Source organism: Mus caroli, unplaced genomic scaffold, assembly GCF_978045245.1.
Source record: "Mus caroli unplaced genomic scaffold, Mus_caroli_1 scaffold_16, whole genome shotgun sequence".
In the NCBI taxonomy this organism is placed as follows: domain Eukaryota; kingdom Metazoa; phylum Chordata; class Mammalia; order Rodentia; family Muridae; genus Mus; species Mus caroli.
Genome location: NW_028227271.1, coordinates 89,928,819 through 89,944,011, shown reverse-complemented (window position 1 = coordinate 89,944,011; position 15,193 = coordinate 89,928,819).

Here is a 15,193-nt window from a genome sequence, read left to right as displayed (position 1 = left end):
AGTTGTAGTTAAAGAATATTTGTATGTTTCAGCTACCTCATACATTGGATAGGGAAATAAAACCAGAAATATGAAAGTATATTACTTGCCTCACAAAAGAAAGATATTATATTAGTAAGTACTAAAACCTAAAGCTCTTGGCTCTATTCCAATTAAATACATATACATATACATATACATATACATATACATATATATACATATACATACATACAAACACACACACACATACAAACACACACACACATACACACACACACACACACATGAGAGAGAGAGAGGGAGGGAGGGAGAGAGAGAGTATAACATACCACATTTGGATTATAATAGATGCATATAATATTTGCACAACTGTTCAATATAGAAAATAAGATTGCCAAAACAATGCATTAGAAGTAATCTTTTTATGACTGGAGGAGTGTAACTTGTCTGCTGTCTGAATAATAATGCTGAATTTAAAATGCACTACATGAGTGTGATGACTTTATAAAAAAGTTGTTTTACGAATGCTGACCTGTGTTTTTATCACCGAGTTATATTAATATTAGTGGTAATTTTATTTTGTTTGTCTTATTCTGACCTTGAACTTATTTGAAATGGATCAATTAAAATGATTTGCCTTTGGTTGGGAAACTAAAACTCAAAGATTTGGTAAGAAAAGCTTTAGTGTGAAGCAAAGACTGAAGGAAAGGCCATCCAGAAACTGCCCCACCTGGGGATCCATTTCATCTGCAGACACCAAACCCAGACACTATTGTGGATGCCAAGAAATGTTTGCTGACAGGAGCCTGATACAGCTGTCTTCTGAGAGGCTCTGCTAGAGCCTGACAAATACAGATGCGGATGCTTTAGGCCAACCAATGGAAGAGTTAGTGAATGGACCGAAGGAGCTGCAGTGGTTTGCAGCTGCATAGGAAGAACAACAATATCAACCAACCAGATCCCCCAGAGTTTCCAGGGATTAAACCACCAACCAAAAAGGGACTAAATCCACCAACATGGAGGGACCCAGGACCCATGGCTCCAGCTGCATACATAGCAGATGATGGCCTTCTGTGGCATCAATGAGAGGTGAGACCCTTGATTCTCTGAAGGCTCAATACCCCAGGGTAGGGGGATGCTAGGGTGGTGAGATAGGAGTCGATGGGTGGGTGGAGGAGCACCCTCTTAGAAGCAGGGGGAAAGGGGTGGGATAGGGGATTTGTGGAGGGGAAACCAGAAAGGGGGATAACATTTGAAATATAAATAAATAAAATAACCAATAAAAATGAAAAATAATATGTGTGGAACATGTATTTTAATAGGGTACATTTTTATGTTCTATATGGAAAGATAAAGCAAATGTGAGAAACATGAAAGAATATGAAGTAACAATTTAGGCATCGTCTTTTACTAGAAACATTTGTCATTTTAAGATGAAAGAAATTGTGATGAATCACAAACCTAGACCTTTTCTGAAAACATTTAAATCTTGTGACTCTTTCTTGTTTCTATTGTTCATAGTATACAAAAAACCTTCTGCCACATTGTAGTAAGTAAACCTGAATATATGATATATATTTTAAAAATGTTAGTTTCCATTCCAATTGCACTGGGCCTAATGTAAATATGTATCTACATATCAATGCAATATATTTCGAGGTAAATATAAAGTATGGAGTTTCTTTTTTTTTTTCATAAAAAGGACATAAATGTCTTGAAGTTGTTTAAATTACCAAAATGGAAATCACTTGTATTTTTAGTTACTTTGAAGCATATTCTTTTCTCTTTTCCGTCTCTGATGAAGTGTAGAGAAATAAAGGAAGAGAACATAAAGCTGATTTTGAGAAGAGATTCTAAATGAAAAATATCTATATTATAATATTACATATTGAAAAGATTCAACAATGTAATTTCAAGCTAAAACATACAAACAAAAACAATATAAAAACAATACAATGCAAAAAAAAAATGAACAGGAATATAATAGAAGCTAGATGAAGAAGAAGTACAGAAAAGCAGAACTCTGTATTCTTGATTGTGAGATGGTTATAAATGCCGCTTTTTCTCAATGTGAAGTGGAAAAGTTCAGAGCCGGAGTTAATAAAGGATGAGGATGAGTGCGCACAGAACATTTAAGCACAACTGTTAGATAATTACAAAGCTTTCTTTCTGAGATAAGTGATGTGCTTGGCTTCCTAAGGAGTAAAACGTAGTAATTACTAAAATCTCAAGTTGGATTAGTGACAGAAGAGGTCTACTCTTTTTATTATTCTATTTATAGAGAATTTAGATCTATATTAGGAACAACAAGTATGTATTCCCAAAAATGTAGATAATAAAAGCAGAATCATGTATTTATGCAAATGCCCTCCAAATAACTTTTCATATATATATATATATATATATATATATATATATACGCGTTTTTGCCTAACCCCTCTTACGTCTTATTATTCTTACTCCTTTTATGCCCCAATTTCATTTTAAATGTTGATGTCTTCTTTGATTATTTACTGTTACCTATATATGTATTAGTATATGTATGCAAGCTGAGTCCATTTATACATATGTATATATAGTTTTAAGGTAGACCACCTTTTTTGGATAACCTATCAGGTAGCTAATCCCTTGGATAAGTCAATTCTTCGTTTTATATATTTCCAGGATTATTCTAGTGATATTGTAATGCTCTTGATTTGACTTTTATTGCGTCTATTATTTCCAAGTTATAGTGTTAGAGGTTTGCATGTTTCCAATGTTGGTATTATTAAAATACACTTATGTGTTTTCTATTAATCCAATTTTGAACTATAAAATCTGAACTATATAATTGCTTACTTTAGGACCAAGTGCTTCAAAGCAATTGTAGCTATAGAAACATTTTTCAGTATTTAAGATGAAGTGATTTAGTACAATAATTAGCACACATACAACATACACAGAATCATATATCTCTCAAAATGACGACTCTAAACTATACCCATGAAGGTAATCTGAATCTTGAATTCACTCCTTTGGAATACATAGATAAGTTAAGGAAGAGTTGCTGTTAACTAACTATGTCATAGATCATTTAATCTTGATTTTATTTAAAATACATGAAACGTTCATTTAAATTATCCTCAGCCTTGATGACAGTAAGCTGATTATTTTCTAGCATAACATAGTTAGGTATAGTATACAGCACTGGTTTACCAGTTTCTCTACCTACCAGATCTTCCAGGACTGTTTGCCAGGTCTGAGATTTTGGCAGGTGACACTTTTGTGATTCAGTTGTGTTCTATTGCTAGAAGTGACTGTATCTGAATATATTAAGACAGTGACATTCAGTCAATAATCAGTGTTGGTTTATTCAGCCACAATATTCTAAGTTTAGTAATTATATTTTCTGCAATTTTCATAAGTTTACATTAGTAAAAGTCTTATAAACTTTGTTGTCTGAACCTTTACCTATCTTGTTTTGCTTTATTTTTAACATAATTTATTACATTCACTTTCTCTAAATACCAAATTATAATGTTTACATAATTTTGATGCTATTCTTCTAGGTATTTTTTTATACATAAACCTCCATTACAGAATAATCTAAAACAATTATTAAATGATATTATTTATTGAATAATATATTTATAATTTGATATTTTAATTAATTGTTCTGCTCTTTGGCAAAATAGTCAACATTTTGCTTTCTTAAGTACACTACATATTTAAATTGTTTTATTCCAACAATCTAACTTCTTTTGAAGTATTTAACATTAAATGGGATCTGCATTTCTTCATTATTCACTGAGTTTAATCACTTTTTCAATGTATCAAAAAGTCATTATATACAATAATGGACTTAGTGGCCACATTTGCATGTATTTCTACCATGTACATCGCTCTAATCCACCATCATTATTCTTTCCTTGCAGCCTTTGACTTCTGGCTAATACTTATTTTATATCTTTTTCAGAAATTTTATTATATTTATTTGAAGATAGAATTTATGGGTTAATACTATCATATTGTGTATATATACATTTTTGCTATTAATTCACTTCTTGATAGTCACAAAATTATTCTATTTTAGCTACACGGTTTTCTACCTAGCCTCATTGTTACAAGACATAATTATTTATGAATAAGTGTCTAGGCCATAAGCTTTGGCTTATTCTACTGTATCTTGGTGAGTTTAAAGGTCTAGACTGAATTTTTTTTCTATCAAACCTTGCATATATAAGCCTAAGAATACCTTTTTTAGACCTAAAATATTTTCTTAGATAAAAGCAACTTAAGCTTAAATATGAAAATATAAATATCTAATTTTCAACCCTATCAGAAACTTGAGGAAGATAAATATCCGAGTGAGCAGGAAGTGCAGAACAAGTAGCTTCTAAAACTATAGAAATGACACAGTGGCAGGCAGCCAGGACAGTCACCCAAAATTCTGACTCTGTATTCTCTGTATTTAGTATCAATCTTCATCCTCTTGGCCCAGTATATGGAAGACTTACCTGTGAAGCAGGAATTATGAAGGACTGCTTACCTTGCTTGGCAAATTCCAGTAGTTGATTTTTCCACATCCTGTTTGGGCAGTTTGAACAGCATTCTATCTGCAGTTGAAGTAAGTACAGTTTTCTTCTCTCTCTCCTAAAGGCTAACTTGCCATATGGAGTTTCTTCCATCCTCATCACCTTCTTTGAAGTAGAATGGGGGTGCTACCAGGAGCAGTCCTGTCTCTTGGTCAAAGTATATTTATTGATAAACATATTTAAATGTCATTGAAGACCATCTATCTATTTGAAGCGTACCTAAATTGTTTCTACCTATTTACTATTTGTAACATAGAAAGCATGTTTCTGCAATGAAGTAAATGGGTATCTAACATGATTATTAGATTCATTAACTACTGCTTGCATTTCTAAATTATACTAAACAGTTTGTATAACAGCTTTCAAAGGGACTAAGACTTAACATTGCATTTTTGAGAATTACATAGTTAAATTAAATAATAGTTGAAACATACATACATAATATTTTGTAACAAAATATAACCTTAATCTGTGTCAACATTCAAAATCCATATTAATGCTCTTTGGTTTAGAAGAAGAACACTATATCCTCTGTTTTTTCTTTCATTTCTCTCCATTATTTCATTCCAATATACTTCCCTTTCCCTTAACACTAAATAGGAGAGAAAGAAGCATAGAGAAAAGAAAAAGAAAGAGAAATGAAATTCACGAATTATCCTTCCTAAATTTCTTTCTTTAATGACCAAGATCATAACAACTTGTAGCTAACTCACTTTAAACAACCACAAACATCTATCATCTAGCAAACTAAACAAAACTATCCACCCCACTTTAGGAATAGTCATTATTTTCCTGAAACCTCTTCCTGCTGTTTGGTGCAATATTTCCTTTTGGGAACCAATACACAATTGGAATAGTGCCAGTATTAAGATAGCTGGATGTAATGTTTATTGTCAAGTCTCTGTGTGGTGTACAGAGCTAAAATGAAGTTCTATTTGGAACAAACTAGAATTAAGAGATTTGAAGCTCTCTGGTAGACAATTTTTGAAAGAGCTATTGAGGTAGTCTGAGGTTGGATGAATCCTCAAGGTGAATCTTTTCAGGTCTGCTTTTCTGCGTTGTTTTGTTTTTCTGTTTTGTTGGTCTTCGTGATTTCTTTCTTCCTGTCTGTAGTCAGGATCTTCAATAGATATCCCCTCATCAAATATGCTTTGTGAAGCATCCATAATTTTGAAGAAATGCATAGTTTTTCTTATACTCTTGAAACAAATCCAAACCCTCTTCTCCAAGTAATCACATTCCCTGCCTTTTGTTCTAAAGTCATAGTAGATTTATGCTGACTTAATTTAGCAGTTCTTTCTCAAAGCTAGTGCCTTTCCGAGTTCTGTAATCTGCCTCATTGGAATGTAAAAAATGTAAAGTCCATAAACCATTATTTAAACTATCTTTGGGAGATCCCATATTCCCCTTCTGTTCCATGAGTATTTCATTTATATCCTGTTATATCTCTCCATATTTGCTTGTCTGATAGGATAGTAAGACATATCAGTAACATTTTATGCTATAATGTTTAAAAAATTGTTGTATTATAATGGAAACACATGTTGAGGCATTATCAGCTTCAATCTGAAAAGCCATTTCCCAGATAGTAATTACCTCTAATAAATGTGTAGTTATAGAATCAGTCTTTTCAGAACTAAATGTAGAAACATATTGACATTTTGTATGATGACAATTGTATGATATAATAACATGTGCAAATATCTTAATTCTCCAAAGTATAAAAGGAAACACATAAGCTATTTTGTGACATTTCTTTAAGGTAGCTTCATCAAGTGAATCTAGATACTTATATAGGTATATTGTATCTTTATGGGTTCCCAGTCTAACTCCTAAAGCTTTTGTGGAACTTCCTCATTTAGAATTATCTTTTTTGATGTTATTGTAGGTTCCAGATTGAATTCTTTTGAAGGCTTTCTATTCTACTTTAAAGACTCCTCTAGTCTCTGGTCTCTGTAATCCAACATAGCATTTAATTTTTTAGTCTCTCATTTCTCTAAGTCTTCTTTATTGTATTCTTTTTAAAAGGATATATAAAATTATTGAACATACAAATATTTTTATGCTGACAGTCAAAACAAAAATATATGGGTTCCAAATGTCTTCTACAATGTTCCTAATTTTAGATATGGTAAATATTTTCCACTAATTTATTTATTCATCCCGATCTGAGGACCCTTTATCCTCCCAGTGCCTCCCTCACAAGCCCTTGCCCTCACACGTTCCTTTGACTTTGGAGAAGTGGGAGGTTTCCCTGAGTTCCACCATGGCACTCCACATCATTGCAGCACTAGGCACATCCTTTCCCACTGAGGCCACACAAGGCAGACCAGGTAGAGAAATGGGATACACAGGCAGCCAAAGAGTCAGGGTAAGTCCCAGCTCCCATCATTGTGCAACTCACAGGAAGACCCAGCTGCACATCTGCTGCATATGTGTGTGTGGTGGGGATGTTTAGGTTCAGAATCTTTGGTTGGTATTTCAATCTCTGGATACCTGCAAGGTTACAGGTTAGATACTCTGTTGGTCTTCTTGTGGAGTCCGTATTTCCTCCAGGTTTCCCAGTCTCCCTAAATGTCAGGCTCAATGTAATGTTTGGCTGTGGGTCTTTGCATCTGTTTTAGGCAGCTACTGGGTGCAGCCTCTAAGCAGACAGTTATGCTAGGCTCCTATCTGTACACTAAACCAAACATCATTAATAGTGTGAGGGAATGATTCTTGACTATGGGATGGATCTTAAGTTGGGCCACTCATGGGTTGGCCACTTCCTCAGACTCTGTGATGTCTTTGTTTCTGTAGTTGTAGGTAGAACAAATTTTGGATAGAAGGTTTTGTGGGTGGGTTGGTGTCCTTTGCCATCTATTGGGAGTCCTGCCTGAATGTCAGAGGTGGTCACTTCAGGCTCCACATCCCACACTCAAGGAGTCTCAGCTAGAATCATCCTCCCAGACTCCTTGCAGCCTCCCCTATTCCAGTTGTCTTGTGCATCCCTATCCCCTCCCCATCTTGTTTCTATTCATTCTCTTGGCCCTCTCTCCTTAGCTCCTCCTACATCAGATTAGGTATTTAATCTGACCCCATTCCCATATATGTCCCCTCTTCCACTTGGTTGCCTCCCTTCAACACTTCCAGTGGCAATATTATTTCCCCCTCTGATTGAAATTCATGCGTCCTCCTGTGGGTCCTCCCTATTTAGCTTCTTTGGGTCTGTGAGTTGTAGCATGGTTATCCTGTACTTCATGAATAATATCTACTTATAAGTGATCACATACCACGCATGTCCATTTGGGTCTAGATTATCTCACTAAGGATATTTTCCAGTTCCATATATTTGCCTGAAAGTCTTATGATGTTATTGTTCTTAATAGCTGAGTAGTATTCCATTGTGTAGATGAACCATATTTTCTTTGTTTGGGGGCATATGGTTTGTTTCCCATTTTCTGGCTATTATGAATAAAGCTGCTATGAACATAGTGGAGTGAGTGTCCTTGGAAGATGATAGAACATCTTTTGGGTATATGCCCAAGAGAACTGGGTCTTGAGCTGGAACTCTTCCCAAGTTTTTAAGAAACCTTCCAAATTTATTTCTCGAGTCATTGTATGAGTTTGCACTCCTACAAACAATAAATAAGTGTCACCCTTGCTCAACATCCTTGTCAGCAAGTGCTGTTGCTTAAGGTTTTGATCTTAGCCATTCGGATGGGTGGAAGGTATAATCTTAAAGTCATTTTGATTTGCCTTTCCCTAATTACTAAGGATGTTGAACATTTCTTTAAGTGTTCCGTGGCCATTAATTATTTCTCTGTTGGGAATTCTCTGTTTAGCTCCTGCCCATTAAAAAAACAAAACAAAAACAAAAACTGGTATATTTGTTGGTGTCTAATTCTTTGAGTTCATTACATATTTTGAATAATAGGCCTCTGTCGGGTATAGGTCGGTAAAGATCTGTCTTCAATCTGTGGGTGCCATTTTGTCCTATTGACTGTGTTCTTTGCTTACAGAAGCGTTTCAGTTTCATGAGATCCCATTTCTAAATCGTTACTATTAGTTCCTGAGTATTGACCTTCTGTTTAGGAAGTTGTTTTCTATACTAATGCATTCAAGGCTACTCCACAATTCCTCTTCTATCAGATTTGGTATACCCATTTTTATGGGGAGGTCTTAGATCAACTTAGACTTGAATTTGGTGTAGGATGAGAAATATGGACCTATTTACATTCTTCTACATGCAGACATCCAGTTATACCAGCAAATTTGCTTAACATGCTTTATTTTATTCTTTCCTATTGTTTTAGATTCTTTGTCAAATCTCAAACTTCTGTAGAGTTACAAGTTATTTTATATTATTTGTTTCAATCAGGAAAGATCTTGTTTCAGTGATTTCTTGCTCTGCTCATTTATCATTTATTTAAAGGTGGGCTACTGATTTTTTTTTCAGTTAATTTTCTATCCAGTCACTTTGCTGAAGGTGTTTATCAGCTGTAGGAATTCTCTCTATAAATTTTGTAGTCCCTTATGTACACTATCATATCATCTACAAATAGCAAGTTGCCCTTGATCTGCTTTAGTTGTTATTTGCTCTAGCTAGAACTTAAGTACTATATTGAAGAGATACCAAGAGAGTGTAAAGCTTTATCTTGTCTCTAATTCTAATGGAATTGCTTTAAGTTATTCTCCATTTAATTTGATGATCACTGTTGGCTTGCTGTATATTGTCTTTATTGTGATAAGATATGAGTTTTGTTTTCATGATCTCACCTTGTCTTTTAACATGAAAGGGTTTGGGGTTTTGAAAGGCGTTTTCAGCATCTACTGAGATGACCATGTGATATGTTTTCTTTCAGTTTGTTTATATGACAGATTTCATTGATGGATTTTTGTATATTGCATCACCCTAGAATCCCTGGAATGAAGCCTATTTATCATGTTGGATGATGTTTTTTATGTATTCTTGGATTTCATTTGCAAGTATTTTATTGAATATCTTTGTATCAGCGTTCATAAGGGAGTTTGGCATTATACTTTTTTCTTTGTTCGGTCTTTGTGTTGTTTAGGTAGCACAGTGACTGTGGAGTCAGAGCATGAGGTTGGTGATATTATTTCTGTTTCTCTTTTGTGGGATAATTTGAAAAGTATTGGTATTAACTCTTCTTTGAAAGTCTGGTAGAACTTTGTGATTAAACCAACAAGCCATTGGCTTTCTTTATTAATTTGGAAAAAATTTTATAACTGTTTCTACTTTCTTAGAAACTACATAGAAGTTTAGTTAGTGTACTTTGATTTTGTTTAACTTTGATTTTGATTTAACTTTGGTACATAAAATTCATCAAGAAATCCACTCATTTCATTTTGATTTTCCAATTTTGTGGAGTACAGCCTTTTAAAATAAGACTTAATGATTCTCTTGGACTTATTCAGTGTCTGTTTTTATATCATCCTTTTTATTCTGATTTTCTTAATATTGCCTCTCTACCTTTTTATTTAATTTGGCTAAGGTTTGTCTGTCTTGTAGGTTTTCTTAAAAAAACAGTCGTGGTTTCATTCCTTCCTTCAATTGTTCTTTGTTTCTAATTTATTGTTTCTAATTTAATTAGAAATATTTATTAAATATTTCTAATTTATCTTTAAGCACTGAGTTTGATTATTTCCTGGCATATACTCTTCTTTGTTGTTTTTTGCTTCTTTTGTTTTAGCAATTCCAGGTGTGCTGTTAAGTTACTATTAAAAGATCTCTCCAGTGTCTGTATCAAGATTATTCGCACTCTGGCCTTTCCTCTTAGTACTGCTTTCATTGGGTTGCATAAATTTTGGTACATTATGTCTTCATTTTTTTTATTGGATATTTTATTTGTTTACATTTGAAATGTTATCCCCTTTCCCAGATTCCCATCTAGAAACCCCATATCCTATGCCCTTTCCCCTGCTTCTTTGAGGGTGCTCCCCCACCCACCTACTCCCACCTCCCAGCATCCAGCTTTTACAGGACCAAGGGCCTTCCTCCCATTGATGCTTGACAAGGCCATTCTTTGCTACATATGCGATTGGAGCCACTGGTTGCTCCAGTGTACTCTTTGGTTGGTGGTTTAGTCCCTGGGAGCTCTGGGGAGTTTGGTTGGTTGATATTATTGGTTTTCCTACAGAGTTGCAAACCCCTTCAGCTCCTTAAGGTATTTCTCTACTACTTCATTGTGAACCCTGTGATCAGTCCAATGGTTGGCTGCAAACAGTCTGGCGGTTCCTCAGAAAATTGGACATAGTACTACTTGAGGACCCAGCTATACCACTCCTGGGCATATACCCAAAACATGCTCCAACATATAACAAGGATACATGCTCCACTATGTTCATAGCAGCCTTATTTATAATAGCTAGAAGCTGGAAAGAACCCAGATGTCTTTCAACAAAGGCATAGATACAGAAAATGTGGGATATTTACACAATAGAGTACTAGTCATCTATTAAAAACGAGTTCATGAAATTCTTAGGAAATGGATGGAACTAGAAAATACCACAGGGCTGGAGTGATGGCTCAGTGGTTAAGAGTACTGACTGCTCTTATGAAGGTCCTGAGTTCAAATCCAAGCATCCACATGGTAACTCAAAACTATCCGTAATGAGATCTGATGTCCTCTTCTGGTGTGTCTAAAGACAGCTACAGTGTACTTACATATAATAATAAATAAATCTTTAAAAGAAAAAAAAAAAAAAGAAAGTATCACCCTGTGTGAGGTAACCCAGTCACAAAAAAGAACACATGATATGAACTCACTGGTAAGTGTATATTAACTCAAAAGCTTGGAATACCAAAGACAAAATTTCCAGACCACATGAAGCTCAAGAAGAAGAAACAGCAAAGTGTGGATGCTTCAGACCTTAAAAATGGGAACAAAATAGTCATGAGAGGACATACAAAGAAAAAGTATGGAGTACAGACTGAAGGAAAGGCCATCCAGAGACTGCCCCACCTAGGGATCCATCCCATATATAGATACCAAACCCAGACACTGTTGCGGATACCAAGAAGTGTCTTTATTTTCAATGAACTTTAGAAAGTCTTCAATTTCTTTCTTTATTTCTTCTTTTACCCAGTAGTTATTGAATAGAGATCTGTTCAGTCTCTATTACTTTGTAGGCTTTCTATTGTTTCTCTTCCTTTTGAAGTCCAGCTTTATTCCATGATGATCTGATAAGATGTAAGGCGTTATTTCAATCTTTTATCTGTTGAGACTTTCTCTGTGAAGGATTATATGGAAAAATTTGGAGAAGGTTCCCTGAGGTGCTGAAAAGAAGGTACATTCTATTGTGTTTGGGTAAAATGTTCTATAGATGTCTTTTAGGCCCATTTGAAACATACTTGTTCGCTTCATCATTTCTCTGTTTAGTCTCTATCTCAATGAGCTGTCCATTGCTGGGCATGGGGTACAGAAGTTTCCAAGTGTTAAGGGGTGGGGTTCAATGCACCATTTAAGTTTAGTAATGTTTCTTTATAAATGTGGTTAGCCTTACATTTGGAGCATAGATCTTCTGAATTGTGAAGTCCTCTTTATTGATTTTATGTTTGATGAGTATGAAGTGTCATTCCCTATCTCTTTTGTTTACTTTTGTTTGAAATGATATTTTATTAAATATTAGAATGTCTACAGCAGCTTGAGTGCAGTTAGCCTTACAGGAATGGAGTTTTTCTTCAAGTATCTTCTATAGGACTTTGTTAGTGGAAAGATTTTGCTTACATTTCTTTTCCCTATGGATTATCTTGGTTTCTCCATCTATGTTCATGAAAAGTTTTGCTGGGTACAGTAGTTTGTGCTGACATTTGTGGTCTCTTAGGGTCTGCAAGACATGGGCCTAGGTCCCTCTAGCCTTTAGAATCTCTGTTGTGAAATCAGTTATAATTCTGATAGGTGTGACTTTATATGCTACTTGACCTTTTTTCATTTGAAGTTTTATTATTAGTTCTTTATTCTGCTCATTTAATGTTTTGATTATTATGTGGTTGGATGATTTTCTTTACTGGTTCAATCTATTTGGTGTTCTGCAAATTTCTTTTGTGTTTGCAGCCATGTTTTTCTTTAGGATAGGGAAATTGTCTTCTATGATTTTGTTTAATTTTTTTTCTCTGACTTTGACTTGGAATCTTCTCTGTCCTATTGCTATCAATAAATCATCTGGCTGTCTTTGGTCTTGGCTGGATAATCCTGATAATAGCAGGACTCCTTGGGAAGGCAGGGAGATCCCTGGGCCCATCAATGTAGGTCATGGGATAAGACTTGCAAGGAATTGGTTGGAGAAGGTTCCAAGCTAGTTGTTTCTGGGCTCCCCCTCCACAGACCTTCAAGGGGAAGCCAGAAGCTCTTATTGTCCTCCGAGTTTTCTCTAGAAAGCAGACAATGGAGGTCAGAGTGACTACTTGAAACTCATTTCAGCTGACTGTGCCTCAGGTAGACCTGACTGGCAAGGGAATGGTGGAGCAGTGCTCCATTCTGGTTCTTCTTATGTTCCTCTCAGGCCTCCAGAAGCCAGAATAATACCCTTAGTGTCTTGCTAGGCTTCTCAGGACAGCAGGGAGAGTCCAGACCCAGAGAATAGAGGTGTAACATTTTCTTTTTTAAATCTAACTTTCTTTTTTCTTTGGAGACCTTACTTTTGCCCCTTTCCTTTTTCAGATTTTTTTCTTTCTTTGTTGATTTTACTTTATATTTCTTTTCTCTCCTTTCTTTGGAGACTATTTTATTCTTCATTTTCCTTTCCTGGGAGCCTTTTTTTTTTTTTGTAATTTTCTTCTTTTTCTTTCTTCTTCCTATGGATACTTTATCATTTATGCATGTCTTTATATATCTCTTAATGCTTTATAACTTCAATATATTTTTCTGAATACAATTATTTCCTCTAAGTTGTTTCTTCTGAGGAATTCTTTTTGCTACTGCTTAGTTTTCTCTTCATTTTATTAATTTCAAACTATTTTATCTGTGTATGACATTTTACACTCAGTTTCTTTCTTTCTTTAGTATTAAGGTATAATTTCAGACACTTTTTTTTATACCATATGAGAAGGTTGGCTGTGTTTGCATTTCTTCTTTGTGTCTCTATATCTGGCTTCTGCCTCACTATGACTACCCCCTTGCAACAGCACCACACTCTTGGAAGATGTGTTAGGCCTGTGTTGTGTAGGCTTCTCTGGGAAGCACTTCTCTATAGTTGCTATCTTCCCTCTCAGCTTAATAACCAGCTAAATTAGGTCACAAGCTTCTAGCTAAATGAGCTATTCCAGGGAAGTGTCTGAGGCTCCCCAGTCTTAATTTATGTACTTACATCACAAATGTTTTCCCTTTTCCCAGACCATCCTCACAGAGTTCCTCTCTTGCCCCCTGCCCTTCACCTCTGAGAAGGTGCCCCCTACCTCCCTACATTTCATATATTGACTTTGTGCATAGTGCTGTAATTGAAATACGTCTGTTGCTACTTTAGTTGTATACTAAACTACTTTCTTTGAGGTAAATGCCAAGAAATTATAAAGTTGAATGGTATATACATTCTATTCTCAGAGTTTTATGGAAACTTCCTACTCTGTTACATAAATAACACACTCTGAACACAGAACCAAAAAAACAGTACAAACCACAATATTTGTTGAGAAAGTATAACTGCAAACTATACCCCCCCAAACATCAAGTTCCTGACAGAAGAGCAAGCATTGAGATTAGTGTAATAGAATAAAAACTAAAAAATTAAGCCATATAACACAATATCTGATTTTTGACAACACTGTTAAAAATATTCAGTAGAGAAAAGACATTCATGTTAGCAAATGAATGATTTCAACTAGGCAAAATAACATCATTATCTTTCACAGTATATACAGATAAATTAAAATGGATCAACATCTTTAATATAGTTGGTAGATTTTGAAACTACTTGAGGAAATTCTCAAAAATGCTTCAAGATATTAAGATATTGACATAGATGATAACTTTCTGAATTTGATTATCTCTCCAGACACCTGAGATATCACAAAAGTGCCATCTTTAATGTACTCTTCATGTGAGGGGAATCTGGGAGGGAAAAAATGTACCAAAGAACAAATCTGCATGGTGACTGAACCAAGTGTCTTTGCATTGCACAGCACCAATAACAGGCTTTGTAATTTACTGACATTTCTGGGTTTTTTTAAGCTTTTTTTTTTTTTTTAATTTAAAGTCTTGTCCGTACCTCCCTCCCAGTCTGCCCTCCTACAGTTCTTCATCCCATTCTCCTTCTGCCTGTCTCCAAGAGGATGTCCCCAACCCCCAACCCTCCCCCCCATGCCTCCCCACTCCTTGAGGCCTCAAGTCTCTCAAGGGTAAGGGACATCTTTTCCCAATGAGTGCAGACCTGATAGTCCTCTGTTTTATATGTGTCCAGGGCCTCAGACCAGCTAGTGTATGCTTCCTGGTTGGAGGATCAGTGTCTGAGAGATCCTGGTGGTTCAAGCTAGTTGAGATTGCTGGTCTTCCTATGGGTTTACCCTTCTCTTCTTCTTCTTCTAGACTTTCCTAAATTCAACCACAGGGGTCACCGACTTCAGTCCATTGGTTAGGTTTAAGTATCTGCATCTTTCTTAGTCAGCTGCTTATTGGGCCTCTCAGAGGATTGTCTGTAAG